Below are 11,840 nucleotides of genomic sequence, written 5' to 3'. Positions count from 1 at the left end.
AAAAAAAAAAAAAAAACAAATCTGGATTTAGGTAAGAGACTTAAAGGATTCTTGCAAGAAGGGGGAGGGGGACTAATGTAATCAGGCGACCACCTGCAAGTGTCTCAAAGATTAGGCATAAAAGGGAGGAATGAATAAGTCTAGAAAGAACCGAGTCTATGGAAGTATCTACTTCATCTGAAGGTAGAGGTGGGTTAGGACAGTGGCCAGGACATGTCTCTTGGGTCAGTCTCTTCTCAGGAAGGGCCTTAAGGAGGGGCAGCATGCTAGTGAGGGTGGGTCAAAAGCCAGGGGTCTACAGACAGAGAGAAACTTAACTAAAGTTTGGTCAAGTCAAGGCGGCAGGTAATTTGTCAATGGTAGATTGGCTGATGGGGACAGAGATGAGCTAGTCATTTATGAGACAGTTATGGGACAGAATGGAATTTGGAGAGTCTGGTCAGATGCCAGCAAGGGAGGCATCTGCGAGTCTTGTTAAAGCCACATGAGGAAGGACTCCTTGTACTAAACCCTTTCCTGGAACACAAAAAAGGGTGGAAGGGTTACCTTCAGGGTTTCTGTTTTCTAGGTGTAAAGGGCTCAAGTAAAATTCAACAAGGTCACCTTCCTTCCTCTTTTTTATTTTTAAGCCAAGAGCTCTTTATGTAATCAGTTCTTCATTTGCAGGAGAAAGTGTGGCTAAAAAGGGCTTTGATGCAAGTAGTTTAAGATAAGCTCTGACATTAGCTTCAGGCTCTCAAACTACCAGCAGGTTATAGGTTAAGGGAAAGCTGAAGAAAAGCCACCAGGGGCTTTCTGGGAGGCTGAGGCTAGGTGAAGCCAGAACTTCCAGCACAGAGGAAAGGTGCAAATTTTCCCCTAAAATTAAAAGAAAAAGAGAGAGAGAGAGAGAGAAGTTCAGGCTTTACCAAATGTTTAAATATCTTTAAATCCTGCTCTATTTGCCCAATATGCCTTATAGTGAGTAGTTATACAATTTTAGACACGTAGATGACTGAAACCACCTGCCGAACTGCACATACAGGGCCAAATTGGTTCCTGGGGCACATGGCTTGTAAGCATGCATTTATTAAGTGAAGTCATGTACCCAAGTGTGGGCAGCTATCGGGGAAGCCTGGAGACCACAGCTGTCACCGCTGAGATTTTCCCTTATGAGTCAGTCTTATTAAATATTTCTCTGAATTTTCACAAGGGGAAATTCATGGGTTTCCCCATCCATGAATATTCTCTCTATGGCTACCCTCTACAGTCCAGCTTTTTGGGCCCTTTCCAAGAACTCTTCTTTTCCCCCAAAGAGAGCTTTATTTTAGGTCTGACATGGTACAATGAGGTAAAAAGAGGGCCAGCTCAAGAGTGAGCTGTGGGCGTTATGAATGTCTGCAGTTTCAGCATATGCAAATGTCGGTATTAATGCCTTACATAATCAATGCTAGATTCAGATATGAACACATTTTGAAGTGCTACAGCATCTATGCAATTGTATGCTTTTCATAAACATTAGTTTTAGAAACAACAGCTGCCTCATGGTTCCTGGTTTCTTCTTTCCTATTTACATGCTCTTGACATCATATGTTTAGATACGGAAATGCTCCAGTACCTATTTCTAGTTTGCTTAGGGCCAGCTGTTTTGTTTTCACTGTAGAGGAGAAAAGCTGCATGAGACAATTATACTCACGTACAATCACATCATCTTAAGGGACAACTACATTTTAATCTTCTTTTATATTTTCTTCAGACTTGGAGGTGGCACACCCTTCCACAGTTTAGGAACAATGAATGATGCCCATAATTACAAGACTCCCAAAACAAAAAGTACCAGTAGAGACCTAAACCTGATGGATTTGCAAGAAGACGAGATTCAGAGGATGTTTTATGAGATGGCTTCCAGATTACTATGCTCATCTTCTCGCTTGTATCAACTTCTAGTGGAAATGTACATGATCTCAGAGTTTCCTGTTGCTAAGGCTGATAAAAGTCCAAGTAACCCCAAAAGAGTATTTCTCATTGCCTAGGTCTTGATTTGGGTACCCGTTCACCTTAGCTTTTAGGATACTTTCAATCACCAAAAACTCTGTTCTACTTACCAAGCTTATTTTCTGAACAAGGGTACATCCCATACGTGGCTCTTTATATTTTAATCTTTTTTTTTTTCTTTTCCTTTTTTGTCTTTTTTACTGACCGGTAACGGGATCGCAACCCTCGGTGTCGCGCCCGTACCGGGGACCGGCAACGGGATCACACCCCTCGGTGTTGCGCCTGCACCGCGCTCAACCAGTGAGCGGGAACCGGTCTCCACATGGGATCCGAACCCTTGGGGGGAGCGCCGCCGCGCTCCCAAGCGGCGCACTCTCCAGTGCGCCACCAGGCCGGCCCTATATTTTAATCTTTAAGGTGATATCCTAGAAAGGCTCTAGGTGGTTTCATATCTCTCATATAAAATTTTCTTAAAATACATTTCTAATGAATATAGAAACCTACTCAAAATTAACACCCATAAGAGAGCTAGATAAGAGAAGCACATCCTTCAACACCTCCTTTTAGGTAGTTAAAGCAGTTTAAATAAAGACAGGCACCTGGTTTTCTGTAACTCAGGCATTGACAGAGTTTTAATGATTTAATCCTTTCGGTGTTAAAGACACACCCTTTTGATTGCCCTCTAGGACAAATAGTCAAACATTCTTTGTAGATTAGTAGACTTCTTTAAAAAAAGTATAAATCCCAGTCTTTAACATACATTCTAAATGCTTCCCACAATACAAATCTCGGTTTACATTTCTGAATCCAGCCTCGAAAAAAGGCAAAGGCCTCAGAGAACATTTAGCTTGTTTGGAATGCTCACCCAAGTGAAAAAAAAAATTCTAATTAAACATCCAAAGTATAGTCTTTGTTGGCTACAGAAAAATGGAGACTTTCAGTCCATCACCCTGTGTCCATTCTTTCTAGGTAAATATTTTTCCCAATTATGTAGAGAAACACTGAAAGTTGTTCAACCTCTATCTCTCACACACACAGTTCAGAAGACCTCTTGACTGGCTGGGATGGGTTCACAGCCCACTGGCAGCAGTGTTACAGATGTGCTACCAATTGCAGAGTTAGTATTAAATGTAGGATTTAATGTTTTCCTTTGCCTGGATCTTCTATTTTGGCCTAATAAAAGAAATCACCTCTCTTATTTCACTCATTTTGCCTTTGTTTACCAGTGTTAATTTAAAAGGAAGCAAGCTGCTCACAACTTGCTAATTTTCATCTTAGGGTTTTTGGAAAACCTTCAGAATGTCATTCCCCAAACCTCAGAGTCAAAGAGCTATGTGTTCAAAAAGCATTTTCAAATTTAATAAAACATTTTTTTCCCTTCTGATCTCAGTGCTGGTGAATGCCAGAAGAAATTTAATTTTAAAAGGAATAAAAACACAACATCTTTTCCTAGTTAAATCTGATCATATGCAATGCAAACAATGAATTTTTATGCACATACCACATAAAAAGGAAACTTTTTTCTCATTTTTCTAATTTTTTATTAATGTGGTTTACTACTTACAAAATAAAAAATAAAATTAATTGAACAGGTTTAATACACACAAAAAAGCCAAATAAATTTAACATAAATTTAACATAATTAAGGGGTTAGCGCAGAGCACAGAGGTTTATAGCTAGGATTCTGGAACCAAATAGTTATGGGTTCAAATCTCGACTGTACTCCCTCTGGCTATGTCAGCTTGGCTGGCCTTCTCATGTTTCCTCACCTTTAAAATGAGAAGAAGAATAATAGTGCTATACTTCACTCAGTAATATTTACAAAGGCCACAGCCCCGTGTCTAGCACATAGTCAGGACTTATGGCTATCACCGCACTGAGAGCTGTTATTGTCTTGAAAGCTGCCATATAGCCTATGCTCATCTGAAGAATAGGCTGTGCAGGCACAGCCACATGTGGCTTACATTGACACATTTTAGAATGTTACTTATTCATAAGCAGTTACACTGTGGCTCCTTGCAAATTACTTAAGCAAGACCCTTCAGGACCTAGCGCATGAGCTGCACTCAGCCCAGCAAGGAGAGTGCAGAGGCTGAGCCTCCGACACCAGGAGATGGCAGGTATCACTGGAGCAGGCAAGAGGCCTGGAGAGAGAGGGCCGGCACCCCTGGAGTCAGATCTGGGAAGCCTCAGTTTCCCAGATTAACCTCAGAGCTGGCTGAGGCCCAGCCTTCCCTATAGTGAACACAGCGCCTCCCATGCATGCTGTGGTGCCTGCCCATTGAGGCCTCTGGACTCTTAAGAGGGCCTGACTGGCATCTGGTGGCAGCTAGGCCTAGAAGGAAGGGAAGGGAGGTCAGGGCTGGTCTTCTGCTACAGGGACCTCTGTCTACAGAGGGCTTCCCACACTGCCTGTCCCTGGTGCAGAGGCTACAAAGGGCTCCTCTGGGGAAGCCCAGCCCGCACTGGGGAAAGACGAGGGGAAAGCAGAGTTGACTGACAGTCATTCGGTTAATAGGACTGGGTTTTTCTTGTAGTTCTCAAGTTTTCAGAACATTGCAGAAAATTCCACAGGCTGAAATAGATGGAGGCCTCTCCAGCTGTGAATGGAAAGGGCACTTAACTGATAAAAGCGTCCCCTTCTCCTCCCCAGCACAGGGAAACGTCCGATCCTCAAATGCTACAGAAGAGCCACTGAGGAATTTGAGCGCTCAGCACTCACTGTGGAGGCTGCACAGGACGGGAGGCAGGGAGGATGAAGGCACCCAGAGGCGAGAAGCCTGGCAAGTGGAGGCACAACGACAAGAAAAATGCCTAGTCCCCTTCAGGTCAAACCCCCACCTCCTAATAGGGACAAAGGGCCACTCTTTTCCTCATTCCTCCTTTTCCACTTGGCTGCTTTGCAAAATGGGATAAGGAAGCAAGCCTGGCAAGTGGAGGCACAACGACAAGAAAAATGCCTAGTCCCCTTCAGGTCAAACCCCCGCCTCCTAATAGGGACAAAGGGCCACGCTTTTCCTCATTCCTCCTTTTCCACTTGGCTGCTTTGCAAAATGGGATAAGGAAGCAGAGCACAGGCCCAGGAATGACAACCCCCAGGATTAGCAGGCAGCCCTCTTCAGGCCTCCAGCTCTGAAACAAAAGCGCCAAAGCCCTTTTCCATCCTCTTAGGTCCCTGTGATGCTCTGGCCTTCCGGGTAAGTGTAAAAAATCAGGAACACACGGTTGGACACACAGCAGGGGCACTCACAGGGACCATAGCACAGAGAAATGAAAGGAAAATGTCTGGAAAACCTGTGACATATGGCTGCTGTCCATACAGGGCACTTGCAAATGAGGCTATGGTGCTAAATGGAGCCTCTCCAACCAAATAAGCAAAACACACTTCTGGATAATTGGATTGGAGAAAAAAATAAAGTTTAACCATCTGAAGCAATGTGGTGCTGTGAAAAGGAACGGATGGGATTTAGAGCCAGAACCAAGCATGAACTCTACCTATTCCATTTACTGGTTGTGTCCCACTGAGCATGTCACTTAATCTCTTTGGGCTTCAGTTTTCTCACCTGTGAAATGGGGTTCTTGCATGTAAAGCAGCTGCTATGAGAATCATATCCACTCAAGAATGCAGTTTTGCACATGGAATTGACTGGCTTTTAAAAAGACAGGGAAAATTAAGATTTTATGTGAAAATCTCATCTGAAAGCCACTCACCCCACCCTACCTATTAATCAGTTCATTCTCTTTCCTTTCATTCTACAATGAGTGGGAGAGAATCTGGAATAAAATCTGTGCCTTTGTAAAGACCATAGGGACTGATTTGCCTGCAGGCTGTGGGGGAGAAAGCAGAGTTAGCCATAAGGAGAGAAACTAAATTCCTTACACTCTGCTATGCCAACCAGGATGCTCCTTGGTTTCTTTTGGGTCTGGATATGACTTGGCAGAGGCTATTTATTTTTCTTATTAAGAAATTAAAAGCTAGAATAAAACCAAAGGAATGGGAGAAGAACTACTCCACAACAAAACTCTGCATGAAATGTTTAGTTGTTTGCATCATTTTAGCAGATCCAATTTAATTTCCCTAAAGATATCCTGCCTCTTGGACCCTGTTTTGAAAAATTTTATACCTAGCTAAGCTTTAAAACAATCAGCCATCCACACGATACAAACTAAACAAAGCATTAGAAGTGATGACTACCACGTGATCTCACTCTTATGTGGAATCTCAAGTAGTTGATTTCATAGCAGGTGGTTGCCAGGTTGGGGTGGGTGAGGGAAGGAAGGGTATTGGGAGATGTTGGTCAAAGGATACATAATTACAGTTAGACAGGAGGAAAAAGTTCAGGAGATCTACTGTACAACATGATGACTACAATCAATGATGACATATTGTATTCTTGAAAAACACAGAGAGTGGGTGTTAAATGTTTTCACCACAAAAATTATAACTGTGAGATAACACATTTGTTAATTAGCTGGACTTAGCCATTCCACAGTGGATATATACTTCAAAACATCAACTTGTACACAATAAATACAGTACACACAATTTTATCTGTCAATTTAAAAATAAGAAAAAGAAGTGAGGCTTGGGTGGGGGGCAGTGGTGTCTGTCTGGGGGGACTGCAGTTTTGCTCAATTGACAGCATCTCAGTCTCGGGGGGTGTGAAGTAGGGACCATCGTAAGGGAAAGAATGTGGGCACATTTTCCAGTCATCATCATAAGAGAGAGAGACAGAAAGAGAGAAAACCACTTTTCAGGTAATAATGGTGATACTCAGAGAAATCCAAATTTTTTGGTTCACCACACGAGATCAGTTTTGAGGCTTTAAAAACAACACACACAAAAACACTAAAACCCAAACTTTTCCTTATTGTGTTTCAAAACCAAAGCAGTGCAGTTTGCATAACAAGCCCCCTAGAGACATTTACTTAATACTTAACTAAGGCTAAATTACAGATTCTACTTCAGAGGGACTGGGCAGAATCTCTGACGCCTAATTCTAGTTCACTCAATGCAAGTTAGTGAGGGTCACAATCGGGCCATTGTTGAATACTTTTAAAGACTCATTAATCTCAAGCAAGAACCAATTTAACAAGCAGGGGGATCTTTTGAAGTGAATGGTCGTAGTGGTTTAAACAGAGGATTAAGAGATAATCACATTTAAAGTCATCTTTCGGCACTAAAATTGACCCCAGTCGAGGGGTTGTGAATTACAGGGATGTGGGCAGGCTGTTTTCCTCTCCTCCCTACCCAGGTGACAGACTCTCCTGTGAGACAGCCAGATGGCAGCCTGTCTACATCCAAAAAGACACTACTCCATTTTAACATGTTATCACAAAGTTCACCTCTTAACCAATTTATGTGACTGTTTTATAAAATAATACCCTAAACACTACAGCAGATAGTCGCCATCTGGACAGTAGGCACAATTTAAATGTAAATTTCTGGTCTGCTTTTTAAGTATAATTATCAGCAAGCTTGTTGCTAATAATCAGAATGTGAGAGATGTGGAAAACCATCATTTTAAACTTCTGCTTTTACGGCTTCCTTATCACCAAGACTTTGAGTCTACAAAAAAATAAAATTGATATTTGCCGAGCAATTAAGCCTTCTCTTTTAAATGTTTTCTTTTAAATTATGTTGAATACAAAACAACAAGGCAATCTAATAATCATTTAGCAATGGATTTGATGTGCATTTCAAATGTACTGTCTCATAGTGAAGGGATTAAAAACACAAGACAAAATAAATAAAGCCACATTAGCATTTGGTCTGCAAAAGACATTAAATACCTTCTATTCTTTTGCTGTTATCCCACCCAACTTTGGTTTTTTCCTTCTTCTTTCACACCGCAGACAGACCTCTTTTAAGTGTCACAGAGCAAACATATAACGAAGACTCATGACCATGTTACAAGCCTCCAAGGATCCTCTAGCTGGTCCTTTCATCTTAAAGCTAGGGAAACTGCAGGCCAGAACCATGAAGTGCCTTGAACAAGGTTTCACGGCTAGCATTATAGTCCAGGTCTCTGATGTTCCAGAACCTGGCCATGGATCTGTGGCACCTATTAATTGTCTATCCCCATCCCTAACACAGCTGTTTGAACCAAGTACGGTCAATCTATGGACTAGCCAGAGATGGATGGATGGCAGGATTAGATAAGGTAAAATATGTCAAGCTCTATTACAGTGAAAGGCATGTATACTAACTGCTCCACATATGATATGGCTTATTATTATTTTAAGTATTACTATCCCGATCTATAAAATGATACTAACCCATTGTTATGAAGCTCAAATAAGATGATGAACATAGATGCCAATAAAAGCAATAAAAACTGTATGGTAGAGGGGAGAAAATATTATGATTGTGAAGAGAGAGCAGTTAATACTTCCATAAATTCTGCTAAGCTACTTCAGACAGCATGAGTCACCCCCTAATATAACAAATTATTTTTAAAAGCAATAAAACCTGTTGGATCTTCATCCAATGACAAGTCTCCGATTAATATAATATTTGACAAGAGGTTTGGCACGCCTGAATGCAGCTGACTTCCAACGAATTTTGGGTGAGATAAAATATTTAAAGTTACAAGTTACAAGCTCTGCCCCTTATGTAATTAACATTTCTTAACCCCTGCTCCTTGAAGAGACAGCTACTAATTTAGGGATATCCCTTCCATGAAAAAGGCAGCCTCAGCAAGAAGCTGATTGCTTTGGCTGGCCTGAACACAAGAACCTTACCCGGCTCCCCGCAACCTTCCCCTCCAACGCCACCAGGAATTTCCCTTCCCTTCACCCACCTTCAACACCAGAACCTCCATTATTGCCTCTGCAACCAAGCAGAGAGCACCCCGTTTCCCAACACACACATACATATACACACACATACACATGCATGCGTACACACATAAACACACACATGCGTGTGCCTACACCCCTCCCTCTCCCCCTCTTTCCCCTTGGAATGGCCTCTATTCTTTTCACCAGGAACTGGCAGGAATGTGCACTCTACCTGACCCTGTCCATGCTGCCCTTACAGATATAGCTGAACACCCAGAGTAACCAGGGGACTCTCTGCAGGGGTGCCTTGTGGACCGGGCTATGCACCATTTAGAAAAATCAAGTAAGAGGTCACCAAACCTCAGGACAGACCACAGACTCAAAGGTTGCTCTTTCCTTCTCAGGCAAAGATTTTATTTGCTCACTGTCTGACGAAAGACTTGTCATTCTGCCTCAAACAGACACTTTGGGCACTTTGAAATGAGGAAGAGCATAAAGTGATAACCAATAATGACCATCAGAGCATCCCCTCACCACAGCCTCCTATCAAGTCTAAAGGTCTTCCCAGCCTCTGGGCAAAAGTTTTCCACTCTCAGTGGAGGAGATAATCAGCTTTGAGATGACAATATACGTATTATAAGATACTCCTGAATTATTAAAAGTACTTTTGTCTCACCCAAGCACCATAAAAGTTTCGGGATTTTTTTTTTTTTTTTAAATCTCAGAAAACAAATGACAGCAGGAAACTCAAGCACCCTGGGTGTTTGGTGTGTTTTCAGATCTTAAGAACCGAGGGGATGCTCCCTGCTCCCTCTCTCTCCTGCCTCCATCCTGCCTGTTCCAGCAGACATGGCTGCTTTGCAGACACAGAAGCAGGCTTCAGCTCAGGAAAGGGACAGTTGGATTGACATTTCCTTCATGATTTTTGCAAGATGTATATGCTTTTGCAACCTCTCAGATCATACTTTCAGACAGAAGCTAGATTTTGGAAGAGGGCCAAGCAGGACACAAGGATGAGGAAAGAAAAAGTGGCTTGTAGTTTTAGAAAGATAAGGATGAAAGACCCAGGAAGAATTTGGGTCAAATAATCATAACTATAAGCTTTAGTGGTCCTGTACACCAGAAGCTTCAAATCACAGCTCATACGTTTAGACTTCGAGGTTTCTTTGTTCAGTTGGCATGTAATGTTTTTAAAATGTAAGCTTACAATTAAAAACTGGGAGATCTCATGTGAAAAATGGGAAGATCTCACAACTCGGCCCATTTTTTTTCAGAGAAGTCACAGGTGGACCAGGGGGGCAAGTGATCCCTAGCGCCCCCAGGTGGCGACATGGTGAAAGATTTGCATGGACGTCCCTCCCCACTCAGGACTTTGCTGTTACTTCTCTCCCCTGCCATGAGGACATTTGCATTTATGGCCCCGATCAAGTCCACTCTAACTTGTTCCGTGAATGAGAAAAATAAAGCCAAGAGTGGGGAAGTTGCCTGCTAAAGATCACACAGCTTCTCCTTTATATCCAACCACATGCTTCTGAACCTCTTGTTTTTAGCAGAGAATCTTGAGTTAGGGAAACAATCTTGGCTCTGAGCTAAACAATCTTTGACCTCAGAACTGGCTGATGTTTAAGACTCCTTCACCCTCACAGACTAGTCACTATGCATCATACTCAAATAATGACTTGTGGAGTCCTCCCCCGTGCCAGGCCCCAAACTCTGTGCCCACTCAGGACACCGCCTTGATGACTCTGGGGATGCACATTATTTACTCCATTTGACAAGTGAGTGAAGTAAGGCTCAGAACAGGGTGCACAGGTGTGGCTGAGCTGAACTTTGACCCAGGCCTGTCTGACACCAAGGCCTGTATATTCCCAGCATGCCTCGCTGCCTTGCAAATACCACCATCTCCCCCAATTAAGCAAAAACTCAGGCCTCATTTTGGCCCTGAACAAAGTTAAGTCATAGGGTCCTGAGCAAAACAGCAGAACGGGGCTCCACCTGTCTACCTGGAATCCTCCCTGGGTTTCTGTGTATTTGTGGCCCCCACTGCACTAGAAGTTCCCTCAAGGAAGGAGCCTTGTCTTACATGTTTTGGTGTCTCCAATGTATATAGAGTAGTCGCTTAATACTGCTGGAAATTATTAGTCAACAGCTTCTAGGTCTGGTTTTTTGATCAAATTTTCCATGGGTCCCTTGGGAGAATGCATTTTATACTCTACATGTTTTCTTAGAAAGGTCCTTTTTCCTCTGCTCGTCACTTCTCCCCTCTTCTAGTTTTTATTCACCCAAAACAAGTTACATTCATAGCTTTTTAATTTTTCCGAAATACATTAGGCAACAAGTTCAACCCTAAGTGGCAGAAAAAAAAAAAAAAAAGGACACATGCACAAAGAACTCAAATGCCAAAGCAGGTATTTGTCTTAGAAGTAGCGGTTGTTCATAAGTAATAATAATACTCACAACCCATATGATGACCAGTCTTCTGGATAAATAAGGATCAATATTCCAGTGAGTGAATGGAAGAAATGTGATGTAGAACACTTCTTGACCCAAGGCAGCTGAAAATTTGAATAGGCAATAGTAGAAATAATTCTTCACAATGTACTTCTGCACGTAAGCCTAAAAGATAAAAGTTAGAAGACTCTGTGAGTTCATTCAACATGTCACTATGTGGCAAGTTTTAAAAATCTCTGTCTAAAACTTGTAGGTCTCCACTGCCAAGGTGCTGGCTCCTCTCTGGTTGTGTTATTACAGTGTCATTACTATCAGTCTACATCGTTGTTAAACACGATCAACCTCAATTTGTCCAAATAAATACTGAACGCATTAGTTCTTCATAAAATTAACAGGTAACTGACTTTAAACTATACTACAAAGCTATAATAACCAAAACAGTATGGTACTGGCATAAAAACAGACACACTGATCAATGGAATAGAATAGAGCACCCAGAAATCAACCCACACACCCACAGCCATCTGATCTTTGACAAAGGCACCAAGTCTATACACTGGGGAAAAGACTGCCTCTTTAGCAAATGGTGCTGGGAGAACTGGATATCAATATGCAGGAGAATGAAACTAGAC

General features: G+C 42.2%; 1 protein-coding gene across 1 annotated transcript in view; it reads right to left on the bottom strand.

The window, feature by feature from the left end:
- SGPP2 (sphingosine-1-phosphate phosphatase 2) overlaps positions 1 to 11,367 on the bottom strand; it is a 66,840-nt gene extending 55,473 nt beyond the window's left edge. The window contains exon 1 of the mRNA XM_008593605.1: positions 11,215 to 11,367. The gene's annotated coding sequence lies outside the window, so the exon portion shown is untranslated. The remainder of the gene's footprint in view (positions 1 to 11,214) is intronic.
- Between the last annotated feature and the right edge of the window lie 473 nt (positions 11,368 to 11,840).

Source organism: Galeopterus variegatus, unplaced genomic scaffold (genome assembly GCF_000696425.1).
Source record: "Galeopterus variegatus unplaced genomic scaffold, G_variegatus-3.0.2 Scaffold160, whole genome shotgun sequence".
In the NCBI taxonomy this organism is placed as follows: Eukaryota; Metazoa; Chordata; class Mammalia; order Dermoptera; family Cynocephalidae; genus Galeopterus; species Galeopterus variegatus.
This window is presented reverse-complemented; position numbering and strand designations above follow the sequence as displayed.